General features: G+C 41.7%; 1 pseudogene; it reads right to left on the reverse strand.

Moving 5' to 3' along the window:
* Positions 1 to 336: 336 nt before the first annotated feature.
* LOC128046356 (GTPase IMAP family member 7-like) lies at positions 337 to 22,833 on the reverse strand (annotated as a pseudogene).
* Between the last annotated feature and the right edge of the window lie 1,853 nt (positions 22,834 to 24,686).

The raw sequence follows: 24,686 nt of genomic DNA on the forward strand, positions 1-24,686 counted from the left end.
TACGTCTGTTTACCTACTAATTGGACTGGAACCTGCACCCTGATATACTCTAGTCCTGACATTTTTATAGCCCCCAGTGATCAACCCCTACCTATTCCTTTCATTCACAAGCACATGACATGAGCCATTCATCTCATTCCCCTCCTAGTGGGACTAGGAATAGTGCCTGGAATTGGAAATGGAACTGCCAGCCTGGCCACCTCTGCCCAAAACTACCAGGCACTATCTAAAGACCTATCAGATAGCCTCCAGGAAGGATCCCAAGTTCTAATAACTATTCAAAATCAGCTTGATTCCTTGGCCGCCATAGTGTTACAAAATAGAAGGGGATGAGATCTACTCACTGTAGAAAAGGGAGATTTCTGCCTTTTTCTGGATGAATCCTGGTGCTTCCATGCCAACCAGTCGGGTGTTGTCCAGGAAGCTGCAAAAAACCTTACAGATTGAGCCTATCAAATCGGCCAGAGATTAAGCAACTCCTGGCAGTCATGGTTGACAGACTGGAACTGGATGCCTTGGGTTTTGCCCCTTCTCGGGCCATTCATATTCATTATCCTCCTATTCACGTTTGGACCTTGTTTCTTTAATCTTTTCCAGGGATTGCTCCAGGACTGAATTCGAGCCATTTCTCAAGATCAAGTCAAGACTGTTCTTCTGCTCAAGACCCTGGCAGCTAGCATAGCAAATCAACATTACGGGCCTTAGACTTCCTTCCTCCCAGACCACAAGCCCCCGACCCTCATTTGCCAGCATGAAGAAGCCATGAACATTGACATTGCCCACCTCTCTGTCTTTTTTTATATATTCCTCAGGGTCTGGAATGAAGGAAAGCTACATGGCTCAAAATAGCCTGGAGTTAAAACTCCCCTCCAGGTCCTCCCTACCATTTTATACAGAATAAAGAACCTTGTACCCAAAGAAGGTATAAACAATAAGATTGGTTACATTCAGCTGATCCCAGTCTCCAGTCTGTCTCAGGAATTCCTTGCCCCAGTGGTTGAAAGTTAACTAATCAAAAGTAATCTTGAGGGAAAACAAACCCCCTCAAAACAATGTATCTCTGCATACATATGTTTTCCATATATACCGCTCTCTTCTTCACTTAGCGAAGCAGTTCCCTGGTCTGACTGCTGCCCCTTCTCACCTCATTAAAGGTGATCTGTTTCTGTAGAGTATTGGTCTCCTTCTTTTGCCGAACCTTGCCTTCTCTAGTTCCTTTACCTTACAATGACTACATTAAAAAGCCAAGAAATAACAAGTGTTGTGAGGACGTGGAGAAGAGGAAATCTCATGCACCATTGATAGGAATACAAAAAAGTGCAGCCAATGCAAAAAACACTATGAAGGCTTCTCGAAAATCTAAAATAGACCTCCATATGATCCAGCAATCTCAGCTCTGGGTATTTATCTTAAGAAGATGAAAACACTAACTAGTAAAGATGTTTGTGCCCCACATTCTTTGCAGCATTATTTACAATAGTCAAGATATGGAGACAACTTCTGTGTCATTGATGGATGAATGGATAAAGAAATTTTGGTATCCACACACACATACACAGATGAGTAGTATTCAGCCATAAGAAAGAAGGAAATCTTGCCCCATTGACAACATGGAAACACGGGAGGGCATTATGCTAAGTGAAATAAGCATAACAGAAAAACAGATACTGTGCAAACCAATTTATATGTGGAATTTAAACAAAACAAAAGCCAAACTCATAGATACAGAGAACGCATTGGTGGTTGCCAGAGGTTGGGACTGAGGGTGGAAGTGGGAGAAATGGGTGAATGGGATCAAAACGCAAAGATAAGAAAATAAAATAAAATGCATACACCTTGCAACATGTATACAAATATACAAGCTGATGTGAAATACCAAGACTTAGAGATATTTTTGATTGATTATTGAATCTCCTGGTAAATGCATGTATTTTTATTATATGCAAATTGAAATTCAATAAAGTTGAAAAATTGCAGTCATTTAGGTATAATAGGATGTGAGCAGCATAGTCAAATGTAAGAGATTGATTGTAAAATTGGTCTAAGTTGTCAAACTACCTTGTCTCCAGGCCATTTTACAATGTTAATTTGGATCTCTTCTAATGCAGAGTTCAGTTCAGTTTAGTTCAGTCCCTCACTCGTGGCCAACTCTGTGCGACCCCATGAATTGAAGCATGCCAGGCCTCCCTGTCCATTACCAACTCCCGGAGTTTACTCAAACTCATGTCCATCAAGTCCGTGATGCCATCCAGCCATCTCATCCTCTGTTGTCCCCTTCTCCTCCTGCCCCCAATCCCTCCCAGCATCAGAGTCTTTTCCAATTAGTCAGCTCTTTGCATGAGGTGGCCAAAGTATTGGAGTTTCAGCTTTAGCATCAGTCCTTCCAATGAACAACCAGGACTGATCTACTTTAGAATGGACTAAAGAGCTCTCAAGAGTCTTCTCCAACACCACAGTTCAAAAGCATCAATTCTTCAGCGCTCAGCTTTCTTTACAGTCCAACTCTCACATCCATACATGACTACTGGAAAAACCATAGCCTTGACTAGATGGACCTTAGTCGGCAAAGTAATGTCTCTGCTTTTTAATATACTATCTAGGTTGGTCAAAACTTTCCTTCCAATGAGCAAGCGGCTTTTAATTTCATGGCTGCAATCAATACGTGCGGTGATTTTGGAGCCCAAAAAACTAAACTCTGACACCGTTTCTACTGTTTCCCCATCTATTTCCCGTGGAGTGATGGAACCAGATGCCATGATCTTATTTTTCTGAAATTTGAGCTTTAAGCCAACTTTTTCACTCTCGACTTTTACTTTCATCAGAGGGCTTTTTAGTTCTGCTTCCTTTTCTGCCATAAGGGTGGTGTCATATGCATATCTGAGGTTCTTGATATTTCTCCCAGCAATCTTGATTCCAGCTTGTGCTTCTTCCAGCCCAGTGTTTCTCATGATGTACTCTGCATAGAAGTTAAATAAGCAGGGTGACAATATACAGCCTTGACGTACTCCTTTTCCTATTTGGAACCTGTCTGTTGTTCCATGTCCAGTTCTAACTGTTGCTTCCTGACCTGCATATATATAGGTTTCTCAGGAGGCAGGTCAGGTGGTTTGGTATTCCCATCTCTTGAAGAATCTTCCACAGTTTATTGTGATCCACACAGTCAAAGGCTTTGGCATAGTCAATAAAGTACAAATAGATGTTTTTCTGGAACTCTCTTGCTTTTATCATGATCCAGTGTATATTGGCAATTTGATCTCTGGTTCCTCTGCCTTTTCTAAAACCCGCTTGAATATCTGGAAGTTCATGGTTCACATATTGCTGAAGCCTGGGTTGGAGAATTTTTAAATTACTTTACTAGCATGTGAGGTGAGTGCAATTGTGCGGTAGTTTGAGCATTCTTTGGCATTGCCTTTCTGTGGGATTGGAATGAAAACTGACCTTTTCCAGTCCTGTGGCTGCTGCTGAGTTTTCCAAATTTGCTGGCATATTGAGTGCAGCACTTTCACAGCATCATTTTTCAGGATTTGAAATAGCTCAACTGGAATTCCATCACCTCCACTAGCTTTGTTTGTAGTGATGCTTTTATTTTTTGGTGGGTATTTGTTTTATTTTGTATTTATTTATTTTTTAATTTAAATTCATTTATTTTAATTGGAGGCTAATTACTTTACAATATTGTATTGGGTTTTCCGTACATCAACATGAATCAGGCCCACTTGAGTGCACATTCCAGGATGTTTGGCTCTAGGTGAGTGATCACACCATCATGATTATCTTGGTCATGAAGATCTTTTTGTACAGTTCTTGTGTGTATTCTTGCCACCTCTTCTTAATATCTTCTGCTTCTGTTAGGTTCATATCTTTTCTGTTCTTTATTAAGCCAATCTTTGCATGAAATTTTCCCTTGATATCTCTAATTTTCTTGAAGAGATCTCTAGTCTTTCCCATTCTGTTCTTTTCCTCTATTTCTTTGCATTGATCACTGAGGAAGGCTGTCTTATCTCTCCTTGCTATTCTTTGGAACTCTGCATTCAGATGCTTATATCTTTCCTTTTCTCCTCTGCTTTTCACTTCTCTTCTTTTCACAGCTATTTGTAAGGCCTCCCCAGACAGCCATTTTGCTTTTTTGCATTTCTTTTCCATGGGAATGGTCTTGATCCCTGTCTCTTGTACAATGTGATGAACGTCTGTCCATAGTTCATCAGGCACTCTATCTATCAGATCTAGGCCCTTAAATCTATTTCTCACTTCCACTGTATAATCATAAGGGATTTGATTTAGGTCATACCTGAATGGTCTAGCGGTTTTCCCTACTTTCTTCAATTTAAGTCTGAATTTGGCAATAAGGAGTTCAGGATCTGAGCCACCGTCTGCTCCCAGTCTTGTTTTTGCTGACTGTATAGAACTTCTCCATCTTTGGCTGCAAAGAATAGAATCAATCTGATTTCAGTGTTGACCATCTGGTGATGTCCATGTGTAGTCTTCCCTTGTGTTGTTGGAAGAGGGTGTTTGCTATGACCAGTGCATTCTCTTAGCAAAACTCTATTAGCCTTCACCCTGCATCATTCTGTATTTCAAGGCCAAATTTGCCTGTTACTCCAGGTGTTTCTTGACTTCCTACTTTTGCATTCCAGTCCCCTATAATGAAAACGACATCTTTTTGGTGTTAGTTCTAAAGGGTGTTGTAGGTCTTCATAGAACCATTCAACTTCAGCTTTTTCAGCATTACTAGAGGGCTGAGAGGAGCTACTCCATGTTCAAGATCAGGAGGGGCGGCCTTGAGGAGATACCCCTCGTCCAAGGTAAGGAGCAGTGGCTGTGTTTTGCTGGAGCAGCTGTGAAGAGATACCCCACACCCAAGGTAAGAGAAACCCGAGTAAGAGAGTAGGTGTTGCAAGAGGGCATCAGAGGGCAGACACACTGAAACCATAATCACAGAAAACTAGTCAATCTGATCACACTAGGACCACAGCCTTGTCTAACTCAATGAAACTAAGCCATGCCATATAGGGCCACTCAGGGTGGGCAGGTCATGGTGGAGAGGTCTGACAGAATGTGGTCCACTGGAGAAGGGAATGACAAACCACTTCAGTATTCTTGCCTTGAGAACCCCATGAACAGTATGAAAAGGCAAAATGATAGGATATTGAAAGAGGAACTCCCCAGGTCGGTAAGTGCCCAATATGCTACCAGAGATCAGTGGAGAAATAACTTCAGGAAGAATGAAGGGATGGAGCCAAAGCAAAAACAATACCCAGCTGTGGATGTGACTGGTGATAGAAGCAAGGTCTGATGCTGTAAAGAGCAATATTGCATAGGAACCTGGAATGTTAGGTCCATGAATCAAGGCAAATTGGAAGTGGTCAAACAGGAGATGGCAAGAGTGAACGTCGACATTCTAGGACTCAGCTAACTAAAATGGACAAAAATGGGTGAACTTAACTCAGATGACCATTATATCTACTACTGTGGACAGGAATCCCTTAGAAGAAATGGAGTAACCATCATGGTCAACAAAAGGGTCCAAAATACAGTACTTGGATGCAATCTGAAAAACGACAGAATGATCTCTGTTCGTTTCCAAGGCAAACCATTCAATATCGCAGTAATCCAATGCAGAATTATGACCTTTTTTGGCACTTCTTGAAGCTCAAAGTCTCAAGGCTTTGCAGTTTTACTTTCAATAGTTTCTGCTCTTTTAAGCATTTGCTGTTTTTGCATTTTTCATTTCCTGGTTTTTTTCAACCCATATACTACCTTCTCATGCATGTAAAAATATCTGTACCTATTTGCTAGAAATTCTATGATACAGAGACCAGAGGATGATTTTCACACACATTACAACACTGTCCCCAAGAAGTTTCTGGTTGTCCCATTTCTCAGAATCTTCTCACAATAACAAAAGTGGCTGTTATAAATTCACGTGTACACAGGCACAACCATTTCCTGCCTCATCTCCTTCACCTTTGGCCTGACTGAGATTCACTTCCCCTCCTCTACGTGGGGTGATGCTCACAGTGGACTCAGACTTGCTGAGGAGGCCTGACTGAGGATGGTCGCAGCTCTGTTGTGAGCTGAAGAAAAGAACCAGTGCAATTAGTGGATGCAGGTTCTTCTGCCTTCCTGACAATGGAGTTTTAAAAGCCTGAACATAATAGAAAACTTAAGAAGCCAATTTTCTTTATCTTTTCCCATTTTGAAGTAATAAAAATTTGAAATTAGTATTAGAAAGTCTCTATCTTCAAGTTGTGATGACCACAAATAATTCTGTGTATAAATATGTAAGAGTAGTTTGCACATTCTCTCTTATTACATTTTATTTCTATGCAACAGGAGATCAGAGATTTCAGCATCAATTTAGCAAACTAGTCATATGCCATCCATTCTGGAAAATGGATTGAGATCAATTATAGACCACAGGCATTTTCTTTTTGAAATCCCTAATCAAACTGGGATGTCACAGTGAGCATACATATCAGATACAAGAGGATGCAACAATTCCTGGAAGGAGCACTGGGGCCAAACATTCACGGTCAGCATGGGCCTAGAGAGGCTATCGCTGAGGCATCCACAGAGGAGACAGAAGCACTGTGGGGAGGTGGGCTTCAGACATTTCAGCTGCGAAGGGATGGGGCTGAGGATTCACTGAGGATATGACCATGAAACAGCTGGCCCAACTCTCTCCTCACCTGCCCCTGTTCAGAAGCTCACAATTCAAGGTCTGTCTTCCCGAGTCATAACTGAAGGATTCTGCCCTAAAGATTAGAGCATCTCCAGAGAAAATCCTCCACATTTGGGCATTTTGGGTTCCCTCTCCATAACAGGCTGTCCTGCGGTCACCTCAGGTGAGGCCTGCACTCAGAACCCTCACTCACAGGTGAAACTGCCAGCTTTTCTAATGATTTATTACAAAATTTGAAAAGGTAGACAGGGAGAACTGCCATTTGAAGACAAACTGCAATATGATGGAGAGATGAAAGAGACAAAGATAAACAGAAAAAAATATAACCCTAAGGGAGAAAAGAAAAACATGAAAAAACTAACCAAGGGAAAATAAATGTTTCTTTCAGATATCTGGATTAATCATCCTCCCACTAAAATCAACTAAAAATGCTAGTTTTAGATACCTAAAACATATTAGATACCTTAAAAGCATATGTGAGTAGGCAAGTAATAAGCATTCTCAGAACAGAACTAAATGGGTGACAAGTGGAGTGCAGCAGCAGGCTGTCTCTCTGAGGATACTTTACCAGCTCTGGAGAATTTAAACTTTATTTCTGGAAGCCACATAGACATGAAAATCAGAGTCCAGGCAAAGGGGGATTCAAGGTGGGAGGGGGCGGGTAGGTAATAGAGGAACCTGTATCACTAAGTTCAAAGGGACATGCACTCAGTGAAGGGTGACATAGGGGTCAGTGACTTCTAGTCAGTGAAATGGATGAGAGATTTGAAAAATAAAAGATCAGAATGAAGTTTAGGAGCAAAAGATGCTAATAGGAAAAGAGAGAGAGAGAAAATAGGCTAGAGGAAGACTTGAAAGTAATAATGGTTGGATTTTTTTTTTTTTTTTGCAATCAACACATTCAAGAAATCTAATACCAAAGAAGTTCATTAGGAAAGAATTCACACCTTAATGTGTAGCAGTGAAACTGTGGGGAGAGAAATGGACCAGAATGAACAGACAGATGACCTTTGAAAAAAGAAAGGAACTGGGCTGATTTCTTAGTAATGACAAAGGAAGCCACAAAACAGTGGAAGCAGGCTTTCAATGTGCTGAAAGAAAATAACAGTCAACTTAAAATTCCACACTCAGGGAAAATAGGTATCAAAAATAAGGCAAAAGAAACACATTTCAGACAATACAGACTGAGCATCTTGCCACCAGCAAAACTTAAGTAGAATTTGTAAAGAGCGTACTTGAGAAAGAGAAAAGTAATCCCAGATGGTAAATCACAGGTGAAAAAGAAGAAAGAAGAGATACTATTAATAATTTCTAGGGCTCTCCTGGTGCCTCAGTTGGTAAAGAATTCGCCTGCAATGCAGGAGTCCCAGGTTCAACCCTTGGGTCGGGTAGATCTCCTGGAGAAGGAAATGACAATCCATTCCAATATTCTTGCCTGGGAAAAGTCATGGACAGAAGATCCTGGCAGGCTACAGTTCATGGGATCGTAAGAGTTGGACTCGACTTACAGACTAAATCAGCAGGGCTTAAAAACGAAAAAAATAAGAAAATTAAAATGCACAACAATAATGTAGAGCTAGGGGTGACAGGTGGGAATAAAAACTAAAAACATTCTAAAGTATTTGTTTTATAACAGAAAGATGAAAACAGAAATATTTTTAAACTTTGATAAGTTAAGAATATGTGTTATATAGGAATAAAGCCAATATTTTGTTATATCTGTAAAAGATACGTAACCTTTAAAAATTGATGGAACATTAAAATTTTCCATACAAGTAAAGGAAAAAGTTAGAAAGTGAAAAAAATAGCCAGATAATCCAAATTAAGATACAAAGAAGAAAGAAAACATAAATTATGGGACAGGTTGAACACATAGACAGCAGAAAATAAAATTATGAATGCATCTAGATTATGTATTATAATTATGATAAATACAGCACAGACTTCAGTTACAATAATAAATATTTTTTGAAGTGGATTGCAAAAGAAATCTGAATCTAAAACATGAAACTAGAGATAGATTGAAAGCAGAAGTAAAGGCAAAAACAGCAATACAATTCTAAACAAAAACAAATAATATATCAAATGAAATAGACTTTTCATTCAGTGTCTAGTGAGAGCCTATCACGTGCCAAGCCTTGTCCTAGGCTACTGGATATATTAGCACATGATCACAGGTAAAGATCCCTGCCTCTCCAGACCTATCAGTGTTTATTGTTGAAGGGACAAACAATAAACAAAAAAGGAATAATTGATAAAATAAAGATTCATTACAGAAGACATTCCCCTATGTAAGAAGAAGAACTCAGGAAGCATGGTAGAGAGGACCCAGGGTGGGAAGGCAGGTGAAACTTCAACAGTGTGGAAAGCGAACACCTACCAAGTCCTACTCTACACCATGGCAAATTGTTGATTCCAAATCCCAGAGAATGCAGCCCAGGTTAGGAAGGGATTTAGATAATTAGGATGTGGTTTCACAAGCAAAACAAAACAAAACAAAAAACTTTGAGAATGATTGCCCTGGATATTCCAACAAATATTGTTTATACATATAGATGAGACTGATTTTTTAAAATGTGTGTTGGTTTGCAGCTTCTTTGGGCTCTATCCAGGTTTCATCTGAAACCTGATTGTGAGGCATCCACTCTAGGCTGCAAGCTGGCAGGTTTAATACACAAGGAACTGACTCATGATGCTTGTCTTGGGCACCCCCAAGAAAAGCATTCTTTACACCTGTCTGCCAGAATCTGAAATGCTTATAGAGAGGCCTTAAGTGGGTTTGATCACTTATAGCATCCAGACAATGTCAGTTTCTACTGGAGGCTGCATCATTGGAGGGGCTTCTGGAAGTGGGGAAGGCAAGCAAAAGGCACATTTCTAGGACAGGGGAGCAGCTGGGGAGCCCTCGATTGCATAGGTGCAGTTTGCTGGTCCACCTCTCAACCCTGTGACCAGCTCTGGCAATCTCACAGGCTCCCTCTCCCTGGGCTTTAACCAGTATGGAGGTGGCTGCTCTGGTGGCTCCCTGGCTGCAATGCAGGCAGATGCCACAGCAACAATAGAGTCACATGTGAGAGAACATGGGTGAAGTCAGTGATTCCCAATGGAATGACAACTTTTTCTGCTGAAAATCGTATGACCTGAATCTTGGATTTACTATGTCCCCAAGTAGGGGGTAGGATCCCTCAGGTTGTTCACTTGTGCCCTCGTGTGACTTAATAAAGAGGACACATTAGCAGTTTCATCAGTAGGAACACACTACATTCTGTTTGGATAATGGTTCCGGTGCTTCCTAGGGAGGAAGTGACCATGTCCAAGGCCACTTTTTCAGTTCAGTTCAGTCCAGTTGCTCTGTTGTCTCCGATTCTTTGTGATCCCTGGATCTGCAGCACACCAGGCTTCCCTGTCCTTCACTATCTCCTGGAGCTTGCTCAAACATGTCCATCAAGTCGGTGATGCCATCCAACCATCTCATCCTCTGTTGTCCCCTTCTCATCCTACCTTCAATCTTTCCCAGCATCACAGTCTTTTCTAGTCAGTCAGTTCTTCTCATCACCTGGCAATATTTGAGCTTCAACTTCAGCATCAATTCTTCCAATAAATATACAGGATTGACTGCCTTTAGAATTGACTGCTTTGATCTCCTTGCAATCCGAGGGACTCTCAAGAGTCTTCTCTAACACCACACTTCAAAAACATACATTCTTCGGTGCTCAGCTGTCTTTATGGTTCAACTCTCACATCCATACATGACTACTAGAAAAACCATAGCTTTGACTAGATACAATTTGGTCAGCAAAGTGATGTCGTCTGATTTTCAAAACGCTGTCTAGGTTGTCCATAGCTTTACTTCCAAGGAGCAAACGTCTCTTAATTACATGGCTGCTATCACTATCTGCATTGGCTTTGGGTCCAAGAAAAGAAAGTCTGTCATTGTTTCCATTGTTTCCCCATCTATTTGCCATGAAGTGATGGGACTGGAGGCCATGACCTTCATTTTTTGAACGTTGAGGTTTGACCCAGATTTCTCACTCTCCTCTTTTACATTTATCAAGAGACTCTGTATGTTTTCTTTGCTTTCTGGCATTAGGGTAGTGTTTTCTGTATACTTGAGGTTATTGATATTTCTCCTTACAATCTTGACTCCAGCTTGCACTTCATCCAGCCTGGCATTTCACATGATGTAGTCTGCACAGAAGTTAAATAAGCAGCGTGACAATATACAGCCTTGACATACTCCTTTCCCAGTTTGGAACCAGTCCATGGTTCCAAGTCCACTTTTACCTGTTACTTCTTGATCTGCATATAGATTCCTCCCGAGGCAAGTAAGGTGGTCTGGTATTCCCATCTCTTGAAGAATTTGCCACAGTTTGTTGTGATCCACAGTCAATGTCTTTAGCATAGTCAGTGAAGCAGATGTTTCTCAGGAATTCTCTTGCTTTTTCTATGATCCAACAGAAGTTGGCAATTTGATCTCTGGTTCCTCTGGCTTCTCTAAATCCAACTTGAATATCTAGAAGCTCTCAGTTGACAAACTGTTGAAGTCTAGCTTGGAGAATCTTGAGCATTACTTTGGAGCCTGTGAGGTAAGTGCAACTGTGCAGTAGTTGAACATTCTTTGGCATTGTCTTTCTTTGGGATTGGAATGAAAACTGACCTTTTCCAGTCCTATGGACACTGCTGAGTTTTCTAAATTTGTTGGCATATTGAGTGCAGCACTTTGATAGAATCATTTTTTAGAATTTAAAATAGCTCAGCTGGAATTTCATCACCTCCACTAGCATTGTTCTTAGTGATGCTTCCTAAGACCCGCTTGACTTCGCATTCCAGGATGTCTGGCTCTAGGAGAGTGATTACACCATTGTGATTACTTGGGTCATGAAGATTTTTTTTTTTTTGGATAGTTGTTCTGTGTATTCTAGCCACCTCTTCTTAATATCTTCTGCTTCTATTAGGTCCATACCATTTCTGCCTTTTATTGTGCCCATCTTTGCATGAAATTTTGCCTTGGTAGCTCTAGTTTTCTTGAAGAGATTTCTAGACTTTCCCATTCTATTGGCTTCCTCTCTTTCTTTCAGTTGACCTCTTAGAAAGGCTTTCTTATCTCTCCTTGCTATTCTTTGGAACTCTGCATTCAGATGGATATATGTTTCATTTTCTCCTTTGCCTTTAGTTTCTCTTATTTTCTAAAATATTTGTAAGGCTTCCTAAGACAACCATTTTGCCTTTTTTGCATTTCTTTTTCTTGGGGATGATCTTGATCACAGCCTCCTGTACAACGTCATGAACCTCTGCCCATAGTTCTTCAGGCACTCTCTCTGTCAGATCTAATCCCTTGAATCTATTTGTCACTTCTACTGTATAATCATAAGGGATTTGATTTAGGTCATACCTGAATGGTCTAGTGGTGTTCCCTACTTTCTTCAATTTAAGTCTGAATTTAGCAATAAGGAGTTCATGATCTGAGTCACAGTCAGCTCCCACTCTTGTTTTTGCTGACTGTATACAGCTTCTCCATCTTTGGCTAAAAAAATAGAATCAGTCCGATTTTGGTATTGACCATCTGGTGATGTCCATGTGTAGAGAGTCATCTCTTGTGTTGTCGGAATATGGTATTTTCTATGACCAGTGCATTATCTTGGCAAAAAGCTGCTGGGCTTTCCCCTGCTTCATTTTGTACTTCAAAGCCAAACTTGCCTGTTACTCCAGGTATCTCTTGACTCCTACTTTGTCATTCCAGTCCCCTATGATGAAAAGGACATTTTTTTTTTCTTGCTATTAATTATAGAAGTTCTTGTAGGTCTTCATAGAACTGTTCAACTTCAGCTTCTTCAGTTTTAGTGGTTTGGGCATAGATTTGGCTACTGTGATACTGAATGGTTTGCCTTGGAAATGAACATAGATCACTCTGTCATTTTTGAGACTGCACCCAAGTACTGCCTCTTGGACTCTTTTGTTGACTAGGAGGGTTACTCCAGTTCTTCTAAGTCATTCTTGCTCACAGTAGTAGATGCAAAGGCTATCTGAATTAAATCCATCCATTCTAATCCATATTTCACCGATTTCTAAAATGTTGACCTTCACTCTTGTCATCTCATGTTTTACCACTTCCAATTTACTTTGATTCATGGATCTAACATTACAGATTTCTATGCAATATTGTACTTCCTAGCATCGGACTTTACTTCTATCACCAGTCACATCCACAGCTGGTTGTTGTTTCTGCTTTGGCTCAGCTTCATCATTCTTTCCTGAGGTGTTTCTCCACTCTTCTCCAGTAGCATATTTGGTATGTACCGATCTGGGGAGTTCAACGTTCAGTGTCATACCATTTTGCTTTTTCATACTGTTCATAGGATTCTCAAGGCAATACAGAAATGATTTGCCATTCATTTCTCCAGTGAATTAGCTGATCCACAAGGGAAGCTCAAGAATACTGGGGTGGGTATTCTCCAGCTGATCTTCCCGACCCAGAAATAGAACAGGGGTCTCCTGCATTGTAGGCGAGTTCTTTACCAACTGAGCTATCAAGAAAGCCCCTCCAGTGGACCACAGTTTGTCAGAATTCTCCACCATGACCCATTTGTTTTGAGTGGCCCTACACAGCCTGGCCCATAGCTTCATTGAATTAGACAAGGCTTTTATTCATGTGATCAATCTGATTAGTTTTCTGTGATTGTGGTTTTCATTCTGTCTGCAGTAACAGACATAGTAATTTTGAGGCCAGCTTTTCTCATTAGAGACATGTCAATGTTCACTAAAGACAGGCTTTGTTGGCTAACATTCAGGACTTGCTGGGTGAAGTCATCAGGGGCTTCTATGTTTGCTTTCTTCCAGAAAGTATGTAATTTTGAGTCTATATTCAACAGATTATGATCGTGGCAAGCGTTTGGTTGTTCATGGGTTCTGTACATGGTGTTTTACAAATGACTGCTGCATTTCAGACACACCTCCTTGACCCTGAGGGCTCATTACTCAACATCTCTGGAACACCTCTGGTGGAGTCATCTTTGAACTTAAATGCCACAGTGGAAAGAAAACAAGTCTGTGATTTGTAGCTTCTTTTTATTTTCAATCAAAGTATGCATTCAAGCTTGGTCATTGACTTTATCCACCAGATTGAGATTCTGTCAAAAACTGAAGTCATTCTCATGAGGTCAAGTTATGATCTCTAAGGACAGTCAAAGCGTTTAGCAGAGTTATGCCCTACACTTGTTGTGAGTCTCCGTTCACATCAGTAAACTTGACTGCCTGCTTTCTCTTCAGTCACAAGGACATGGAGACTCCACCTCACAGATGCTTAACTGGTCAAGGCTGGTCTTTGACTGATCTTGAGTACATAAGGATCAGAGCTCTGAGGGACACTTCTACCGCTTCACATATGCAGGCTCTACCCCACCTCTATGACTCTCCTGACTCCGTGGGATTTATACATAAGTATTTTTGGGGGCTCCAAAGTCACTGCAGATGGTGACTGCAGCCATGAAATTAAAAGACGCTTACTCCTTGGAAGAAAGGTTATGACCAACCTAGATAGCATATTCAAAAGCAGAGACATCACTTTGCTGACTAAGGTCCATCTAGTCAAGGCTATGGTTTTTCCAGTGGTCATGTATAGATGTGAGAGTTGGACTGTGAAGAAGGCTGAGTGCCGAAGAATTGATGCTTTTGAACTGTGGTGTTGGAGAAGACTCTTGAGAGTCCCTTGGAGTGCAAGGAGATCCAACCAGTCCATTCTGAAGGAGATCAGCCCTGGGATTTCTTTGGAAGGAATGATGCTGAAGCTGAAACTCCAGTACTTTGGCCACCTCATGCAAAGAGTTGACTCATTGGAAAATACTCTGATGCTGGGAGGGATTGGGGGCAGGAGGAGAAGGGGACGACCGAGGACTAGATGGCTGGATGGCATCACTGACTCGATGGACGTGAGTCTGAGTGAACTCCGGGAGTTGGTGATGGACAGGGAGGCCTGGCATGCTGTGATTCATGGGGTCGCAGAGTCAGACACGACTGAGCGACTGAACTGAATTGAACTGAACCAGGCTGAGAGTGATGTGGCCACGTCAAACTTCTTACCATCATCTGAAGGAGCACAGTGCTTCTCCAGACTCCTGCTATCCCACTCAGAGCACCCAATGCCACTATTTCAGGAATAGAAGGGGAAGATCTTGGGGTTCTTCTGTAGAGTGTTCTCCACAGCAAACGAGGTGATCTATATCTAAGCCTTGCATTAAGTAAGAAATACATCACAAAGAAGGAGGACATATATTCAGGTCTCCTACACACCCATCACTCTGGCTCCATTAGTGTCTCATGAAGGAAATATTGGATAGCTGCTACCCTAAGCAGAAACTCTCTCCAACCACTGCTCATCCATTTGTGTAATTAAAGCATCCAACCCAGTAATCAAGCTGAATTTCATTGAAGGGTAAAGCCTCTCCTTCCCATGGCTTGTGCCGGCTTCTGCTGAAGGCTGAGCAATGTGGACAGGGCTGCTTCCATCGTTGTACCCCAGTCCTCGCCTTCTCCTCCTCCAGCCACTGGCCTTGCTTCTGACTCCTCCTTGGTTGGAGGAGAGAGAAGAAACCACTGAAGACAAGTCAGGTGCAATCTGGCTTTTGGGGAATGGAGATGCACTTAGTGGCTCTTTTCCTCATGGGGCCCCATTAATGACTCTGCAGATAGCCTCCCCTGGAAATCTACCATTACATGTCCGACTGCTGACTGCTATCTGCCCTCCAGCTGGTATTTTCAACTCCACTTCCTGGCAGAGTTGGGTTCCCTGGTAGACTTCCAGTCAAGTCCCCTTCAAGCTGGCTTTGGCTGGCTCCCTCCTGTGTGGCCTACAGCTGATTAGTGGGAAGAACACATTTGGGTTCTACAGTCAGTGAGAGTTATGGTTGCTTAAAATCAGCCTCCTCAGTCTTTATCCCATGGCACAAGGCAACATCTTTTATATTTCCCCCAAGAGCATCTGGCTCTAACGTTTCACTCCAGAGGACACTGGTTATGTCCCCCAGGAATCTCTTACCAAGCAGCACTCATGTCCTCAGGCAGCACCAAGACCCAGGGGGCCAGTTTATTGGTGTGAGGTAAGAGAGAACTTGTCCTGTTGGGTAGAGCATGAGAGGATTCCTCATGGAGCCTCCCTTATGAAATGCCATGGTTACAGAGGGAGATTACCCTCTTGACTGGGGGAACCACTACTCTATGCATAATCCCCCCAAATTTGCCAATCCTGAAAGTTGTTGTCCTTCCAATCAAAGTGTCCTCTTTTACAAAGATTTTCCTCAGCTCAATTGGTAAAAAATATGCCTGCAATCCAAGGAGACCCCGGTTTGATTCCTGGGTTGGGAAGATCCGCTGGAGAAGGGAAAGGCCACCCACTCCTGTATTCTGGCCTGGAGAATTCCATGGACTACAGTTCATGAGGGTTGCAAAGATTCGGACACAACTGAGCCACTTGCACTTGCACTTTCCTCTTGAACTCCTCAGATACCTACTGAATCGTTTGAAGAACTATGTCTCACAGAACTGGTTACCACTTGCTTCCTTTCAAGTTCTACACAAATCTTTTAGTACATAAGGCTGGAATGTCAGGATGTTGTCAGTACAGAATCAGTCGAAATGACTGATGTTAATATCCTGCCACATTCACTCTAGGCTCTCACATAACCTTCCGTTGAAAATTTCAATGTCAGACCCTCCCTTTGACTCTGATACTCAGCTTGTCACAAATCTAATTGAATGCTGTCACTCCTGAGTCTACTCTGATGGTCTTGCCTGCAGACTCTAACTTTCCTCTTTCTGAAAAGAAGGGGGCTTATCATCTTCATCACCCACATGTACACAATCTATACATTCTTCAGAGTAGACCTCAAGCCCGGAATTCTTCCTCAAGTCTTCTCCTATGAATCCTACTTTCCCCAACTACGGATTATGGCTATGGGAAGTTTCAACCATAGCAATAGTACACACAATGAGTGCTGGAGCTTCCTGAGACCTCAGGGTTCAGACCCACCTTCAGGGAAACCTGGGATATAACGAAAGTGAAGATAATCTAATGGTCAAGAATTCATGCATCAAGGAAAAGATGATGCCTATATGACTCATTTGAATTGCTCATTTTTCTTCTGAGTATGTTTTACCTTCAAAAATAGAACTTAGGTTTGGGAGAAAAGAAATCAACTCGTTTAAGCTGCGTCTTCATTAGGTCCTAACACAAGCCTAGAAACACACTAGCTGACTGACTTTATAATGCTTCTGCAAATCTCTGAGAGAACATGTCGTCCAAATGGTTCATAAAGGAAATATGTCTGGGCAGTGTACGATTGTTTGCTCTCTAGAGATAATGTTGCTTTGATGAATCACTCACAAGGAACTAGCTAGAAACATAAGATTCTGTTATAGCAAATAGCAGTTGGGGCCCGCGGTGTTATTTCACATATACTATGAATGTTTCTCACAACAGACTTTCCTTGCATGTTGTCTTACTCCATTCGTAGTATTTGTGATGAACCTTAGAATGAGCAGGTATTTGAGATGTTATTTTCTCCAGATTTAATCTCCAGGAAATGGCAACCCACTCCAGTACTCTTGCCTGGAAAATCCAATGGACGGAGGAGCCTGGGAGGCTGCAGTCCATGGGTTCGCAAAGAGTTGGGAAACAACTGAGCAACTTAACTTTCCTTTTCTTTTCCCTGTGTCCCTAAGTTTCATGGATGTAGTAAACACTCTGTCACTTGCAGGGACAAAACAAAGGGCAACTGTACAAATTCCAGATATTTGAGTTTGAGTTATCTGCCATATTTATTTTAATATAAACTCATCTCTCTATCACTGAAGTTTTGTAATGATTTTAGTAAGATAGAAACTTTAATGTGCTCACTGCCAAGGTCACAGGCTATGAGGTTAAAATTTTCCCAGAGATTTCAACAGTCACGTGAGAATTTTCTCCTGTCAGAGGATTGAAAGGAAAATAAATAAATAAATAAAAATCAGGGAATGCTTTCAAATAGAAAAAGAAGTAGGTATCATGAGATGTATCCATCAGGATTCTAGCAGAAAAAGATGGTCTACAGTGATATATTTGAAGCAGAATCTAGTGAAGAGGCTTCCTATGAGCGATGGATACAAGGTTTGGAAATGACAGTGAGAGGTCCAGTAACACTGAGGAAATTTTATCACTACCCTAAGTGGTGAACAAAGGTGGAATCCAGAAGGAGAGTTGGGTGAAGAGATCTCAAGGAGAGGAGCTATGACTTACAACTTAGTGTAGCAACTACTCAGAGATGACCCTGCAGGGAGAGAGTCAGGAGAACAGATACACTGATCTTGCTTTTCTACCTTCAAGAGATCTCCTGCTTGGATTTCCTTTGGCAGAAACCAAACAGAGGACAGACAGCAAGAGATCTCACTGATGTAGTCCATGCAGATCAGCCTCCCAGGCAACAAGTTAGATTGAAGGGGAGAGGGGAGTGAAGTGTGGATGTGCAGAGGCAAGCAAAAACTATTTGATAGAGAAGACATTTTTATATCACAGTTAAGAGCACTTGAAGTTAGGACAGTCATTAAAAGAGGGAGAGAGCCCAATGGTGGGGTTGGGTCCGTGTCTTGTGAATGTTTCGTAGTTGGGAGGACTTGTGCCTCTGCTCTGGTGGATGAAACTGGACTTTGTCTCTATGAAGGGCAGTGCTGTGTCTAGCAGTGTGTGTTCAGGTGTCTACAGGCTTGATATGGCTTTGGGAAGTCCTGCTAATTGTCAGGGTTGTGTTTCTGTTTTGCAAATGGTTTGGCGTGAAGTGTCCAGGACTGGAGTTTTCAGGTCTTTGGGTGGGCCTGGGTCTTAGTGTTGATACGGAGGTCTTTGGGAGAGCTCCTGTCGATTAATGTTCCATTAGCAAATGTGCCATTTGATGCAGAGATCTCAAATCCCTAGGTTATGCTCTGTGACAACAGAGGGAGGGGACATATGTGTACCTATCACTGATTCATGTTGATATATGGCAGGAACCAACATAATACTGTAAAGAAATTTCTTCCAATTAAAAAAATAAAGCTGTCTAAAAAGATCAAACTGGTGCCTTTGAAAGACCTTTAACTTTAAAAGCAAGCAGATCTGTGTTAAAATTCAGCTCTATTGATCACTAGACAAGCATTCAGATGACTCTAGTCAAATCATTATATTCCTGAGACTCACTGTCATCTTTTCTATAGGTTTATAATCAGAATTAATTTAAATAAAATGACATATAAAATATATTTGTATAGAAGAACAGTCATGTTAATCTGTACTATACTTAAATGGCATTGACAGAAAAAAAATGAGATATTTAATAGCAGAAAGAGGAGATAAAAAAAAAACAACAAGAGGATCTGCCAACTTCCACATCTCCATGAACCAGAGAATAATGGTGCCAGAGAAGCCCATGTTTCACAAACAAACTTCTTATAGGTGTGGATTGAAATAACACACCAGTTATACATCAGTGGGGCCTACACTTAACATGGGCAAGGTTTCTTATTTGAATTTTCCCAAATTGAATATTTGAACTCTACGAAATGGATCATTGCCTGGTTATGTCAATTTTATAAATTCTTAAATTCATTGGCATGTGTGGAAGGACAGGTAGGAGCTAGGGGTGCTGGGGAATAAGGAACATATTTAATTCTGGTTAACTCTCACTGCATGGGTTTCCTAGATGATGCTAGTGGTAAAGAACCGCCCCCCCCCCCCCGCCCAACCAATGTAGGAGATGTAAGTGGTATGGGTTTGACCCCTGGGTCAGGAAGATCCCCTGGAGGATGGTATGGCAGCCCACTCCAATATTCTTGCCTGGAGGCTCCCACGGACAGAGGAGCCTGGTGGGCTACAGTCCACAGAGTTGCAAAGAGTCGGACAGGACTGAAGCAACTTAGCATGTGAGCATGCAGCCCTCACTGCATAACAAACCATCCCAAAACATAGTGGTTTAAAACAACAGCAATCATTTATTTTTCTCATGAATCTGCAATTTGGGCAGGACCTCATGGGGATGGCTCATCTTTGCTCTTTGCAGTTTCATCAGCTGGCAGCTGGAGAATCCACTCTGTGTTGCCTCACCTGTAAGGCTGGCAAGCTGATTCTGGATGGTAGATGAAATGTCAGCCAGGGGAGAGGATCAGTGACTTCAGGCTCTCATTATGGGGGCGAATTGGTCTTCTAATCAGGCTTCCTCACAAAAGGTTGGGCAAATTCCAAGGGTAACCATCGTGGAAAAGCAAGGAGGCATTTTCCCTATCTAATCTTAGAAGTCACATGGTGTTGCTTCAACCACCCACTATTTATCAAAGCAGTCACAAAGTCCCTCCAATTCCAAGGTAGGGGACATAGACCCATAGCTCAAGGGAGAGAGATTATAAGAGGAAGTCAGATTGTAAGAAGTCAGAAAATATGGTTTTAACAATCTTTGGAAACTATAAACTACCATATTAAAAAGTTATAGTAAAATGAGAAGTACCACAACTTTGGCCATATTTTTGAAAGCATGTTTTTAATCATGTTGAATGCAGCTTGAAATACATTCATCTCAGCTTTTTCCCTTTCGTTTTTCATTCGTTCATCATGCTTCTGCATTAGCAACTTTATTTGTTTCTCCTTTTCTTCTGGTGGTTTATGGGCATATTTCGTTTCTACTAGTTTAATTATGTTTTGTAATTCATCAGTTCAGTTCAGTTCAGTAGCTCAGTCCTGTCTGACTCTTTGCGACCCCATGAATCACAGCACACCAGGCCTCCCTGTCCATCACCATCTCCCAGAGTTCACTCAGACTCACATCCATCAAGTCCATGATGCCACCCAGCCATCTCATCCTTGGTCGTCCCCTTCTCCTCCTGCCCCCAATCCCTCCCAGCATCAGAGTCTTTTCCAATGAGTCAGCTCTTCTCATGAGGTGGCCAAAGTACTGGAGTTTCAGCTTTAGCATCATTTCTTCCAAAGAAATCCCAGGATTGATCTTCAGAATGGACTGGTTGGATCTCCTTGCAGTCCAAGGGACTCTCAAGAGTCTTCTCCAACACCACAGTTCAAAAGCATCAATTCTTCGGCACTCAGCCTTCTTCACAGTCCAACTCTCACATCCATACATGACCACAGGAAAAACCATAGCCTTGACTAGATGGACCTTAGTCGGCAAAGTAATGTCTCTGCTTTTGAATATGCTATCTAGGTTGGTCATAACTTTTCTTCCAAGGGGCAAGCGTCTTTTAATTTCATGGCTGCAGTCACCATCTGCTGTGATTTTAGCAAAGACTTTCTTCAAGCATTCCTCCTGATGTCTTAGCTTTTGGTCTATGTTCTTGTAAATGGGGTCAGTAAAGTAAGCCTCTTGGTTGTTCTGTACCATCTTGTCTATCAGCTCCACCAGCTCCTGCACCTGAGCTTCCTCCTCAGCCTGCTCTGTGTTTCTGCTGTTACTGGTGGCATAGCGGCAGTCTCCACATTCCTGGAGGAGGCTTCGTAGGTTTACATCTGCATCCTTCAGGCAGTCATTCAGGCTCTTGCCAGGAGCCAGCGTGAGGAACTCCGCCCATGGCAAAGGTCATGAGGAAGGAGGCTTTGGCATACGCAAAGGCGGGATCGAGCCTCAGGAAACCCCCTGTTCCCGAGCATCTACCCCTCAAACCAGAGTCTGCCTACTTTACTTATGCTCTCACCTACACTTCTAACTTTATGGGGGGCTCTCCCTCATCACAATTTCTCTTGGAGAAGGAGTTAACTTGCAGCTCCAGTTAATAAAATTCCTGGGCCTGACAAGAGTGTTTCAACTTACAAACTCCTTTGAAGGTTCTCTAGCCTGCCTGAGCGTATTCGTCTGGCCACATGCTATTGTTTACAGCCTCCCAACTGTGAGAGGCACGAGATGGTTTAAAACTTTCTAAATACAGACTCTTTTGAGAAGTTAGAAACTTATTAGTATAGAATAGTGGGTTGATTAGAAATTATATTGGTGAAGGGTTTTTCATTTGTTGAGCCAATATTTGCTGCTAAATCTCCATATTCCCTGCCCTTATAATAAATATAACTGGCATATAGGAGAAATAAGTATTAACCTTTAAGATTAATCATGTTAAACCTTAGGCTAAGTAAATTCCTTTCTTCATTGTTACCCACTACACCCTCACCCTATAAGAATGCAACTTTATTTGGAGGGTGGCACCTGGTTTAAGAAAAAATCACCCCTGGAAAAAATAAGTTTTCTGGTTGACTGACTGTTATCAGAAAAGGCCATAAAATGTTAGCAGGCCTCATGGCCAGAAGATGATGTAAAACCCCTAAGACCTTTGTATAATTTTATATGAAGCACCTGATTTTGACAAAGGTCAGGTCTGCTGACCCTGCATGGCTCTGTATTCATCCCTATGTATAACAAAAAGTATATAAGCAAACCTGAAAAATAAAGAAAACGGATCAGTTTCTGGAAAGACTGATTCCCCCATGTCATTCTTTCTTTCCCCTTCTGGCTGAATTCCCATCTGGAGTGTGGATATTCAGCAAACTCCTTGTCTTGGAGTTTTATTGGTATTCTTCATAAGCCAAGTTATTCAGCCTCTTTTTCTCCACTAATATTTCCTACTGCACTATCCTTTTCTAATCTCTTTTTATATCTGTAATAAAATAAGTTTTTTCCTAGGACGCCAATTCCATCTCCCCTTCGAATTACTCTGGATCCACTGGGGCTGGACTCCGGCAGGCTCTGGTCCCCCAGTTCATCTCTGCAACTTCATGGCTGCTTTCTCAAACAGATTTTTGACCAACGCCATGGTTTTCTGCTCTTCCTGTGTGTGGTGGCCCAGTCTCAGGACCAAGACGATGGCGTGAGGCCCGGGACAGGAGGCGAGGACACATCGGCTGATTTCCCTGCAGGTGGTGTTCAGGCTCTCCTTGGTGTCAAAGAGCCCTGGGGTGTCAACAACGAGAAGCTCTCTCCCCTTCGGATTCCGGGATGCTTTCTGACAAGTTTTGGTAACAGCTTGGGCAGCAGTCTCAGACTCAAATACTTTCCCCCCGCCACCCCGAGGATGGTGTTTGCAGTCTCAGTTTTCGAATTTCCAGTCTTCCCTACCCGCACGATCCTCAAAGCGTTGTTTGGCGTGGCAGCCATGTTTATATCAAGAGACTTGTGCACGTGTACCCACACCACCTTAGGAAAAGGAAGGAGAGAGGAAAAGGGTCAATTTAGGTAAGTAGGAGGAGAAGGCAATAGCACCCCATTCCAGTACTCTTGCCTGGAAAATCCCATGAACGGAGGAGCCTGGTAGGCTGCAGTCCATGGGGTCGCAAAGAGTCAGACACGATGAGCGACTTCACTTTCAATTTTCACTTTTCACTTTCATGCATTGGAGAAGGAAATGGAAACCCACTCCAGTGTTCTTGCCTGGAGAATCTTAGGGATGGGGGAGCCTGGTAGGCTGCCGTCTGTGGGGTCGCACAGAGTTGGACATGACTGAAGTGACTTAGCAGCAGCAGCAGCAGCAGCAGCAGGTAAGTAGGAACCATTCCCACTCTCTTTTTTTCCCCCTTCTTTTCCTCTCTGTAAGTTTCTAATATTCTCTTAAGCATATTGCCCCGGTAGAGACAGAAAATTTAAAGAGTTAAATTGTTACTGAAGAAATAACCAAGTAGTTAGAGTTTCCCCACAAAAGTGTCAGGTCCTGATGGTTTCACAGGGAACTCATGAAACCTTTAAAGACCTGATAATCTCAGTGCTACTCAAACTATTCCTAATCACATAGCAATGAAGGAAAACATTCAATTTGTTCTATGAAACAAGTGTAATGTTGATTCCAAAAGCTAACAAAACTTTCACAATAAATAAAGCTATAGATAAGTCTTATGTATAAATATTGATACAAAAATCCTAAATAAATTATTAGACATGAAAAGCAGTATCACATAAGTATGATTGTTTCAGAAATACTAGGGTGATTCAACATGAGGATTTTGATTGTTACAATACACCCATTAAGAGATTAAGAAGAAAAGTAACTAGGTGCAGAAGAGTCATTTGGCCAAATTCAATCCTGATTCATGTTTAAAGCAGCTCATCAAATTTGAATTAATTAATTCTTCTTTAACATGATTATATATATATATATATAAATTTAAAATTTTTGATCACTTGTTTTTTCATGCAATTAAAATCGCTTGTTGTTCAGGCACTAAGTTGTGTCCAGCTCTTTTGTGACCCCATTTGCTGTAGCCTGCCTGGCTTCTCTGTCCATGGCATTTCCCGAGCAAGAATACTAGAGTGAGTTGTCATTTCCTTTTCCAGAGTATCTTCCTGACCCAGGGATTCAACCCAAGTCTCCTGCATTGGCAGGCAGATTCTTTGCCATTGAGCCACCTGGGCCCTGATAGCTCAGTTGGTGAACCACCTGGGACCTAATAGCTCAGCTGGTAAAGAATCTGCCTGCAATGCAGGAGACCCTGGTTCAATCCCTGGATTGGGAAGATCCCCTGGAGAAGAGAAAGGCTATCCCCTCCAGTATTCTGGCCTGGAGAATTCCATGGACTGTGTAGTCCAGGGGTTTGCAAAAAGTTGGACACGATTGAGTGACTTTCACTTTTCACACCTGGGAAACCCAGCAAATAAAGCAGTTGATTATAAAACTTATTTGGATGAATCAAAACTTAGCTTGGGCAACGAAGCAAAAAAAAAAAAAAAGAAAAAAGAGGCAAGATTAGCTTTACCAGATAGTAAAATACAAAAGTTTCTATAGTTAGAGCAGTATGATGTTGGTGCATGGATAGAGAGATAGTGAAACAAAAACAGAAAATTCACATATAGGCAAAATTGATCACACTATATTCATTTATATTCAAATCATTTACATTATACTACATTTATATTCATTAAGGTAGTGTCTCACATCAATGTGAAGAAAGAGGGACTAAATTAGCAATATTGAGATAATCATATAGAAAAAATAAAACTACATCCATTTTCTTCATGCCTTCCACATT

Source organism: Budorcas taxicolor, chromosome 4 (assembly GCF_023091745.1).
Source record: "Budorcas taxicolor isolate Tak-1 chromosome 4, Takin1.1, whole genome shotgun sequence".
In the NCBI taxonomy this organism is placed as follows: Eukaryota; Metazoa; Chordata; class Mammalia; order Artiodactyla; family Bovidae; genus Budorcas; species Budorcas taxicolor.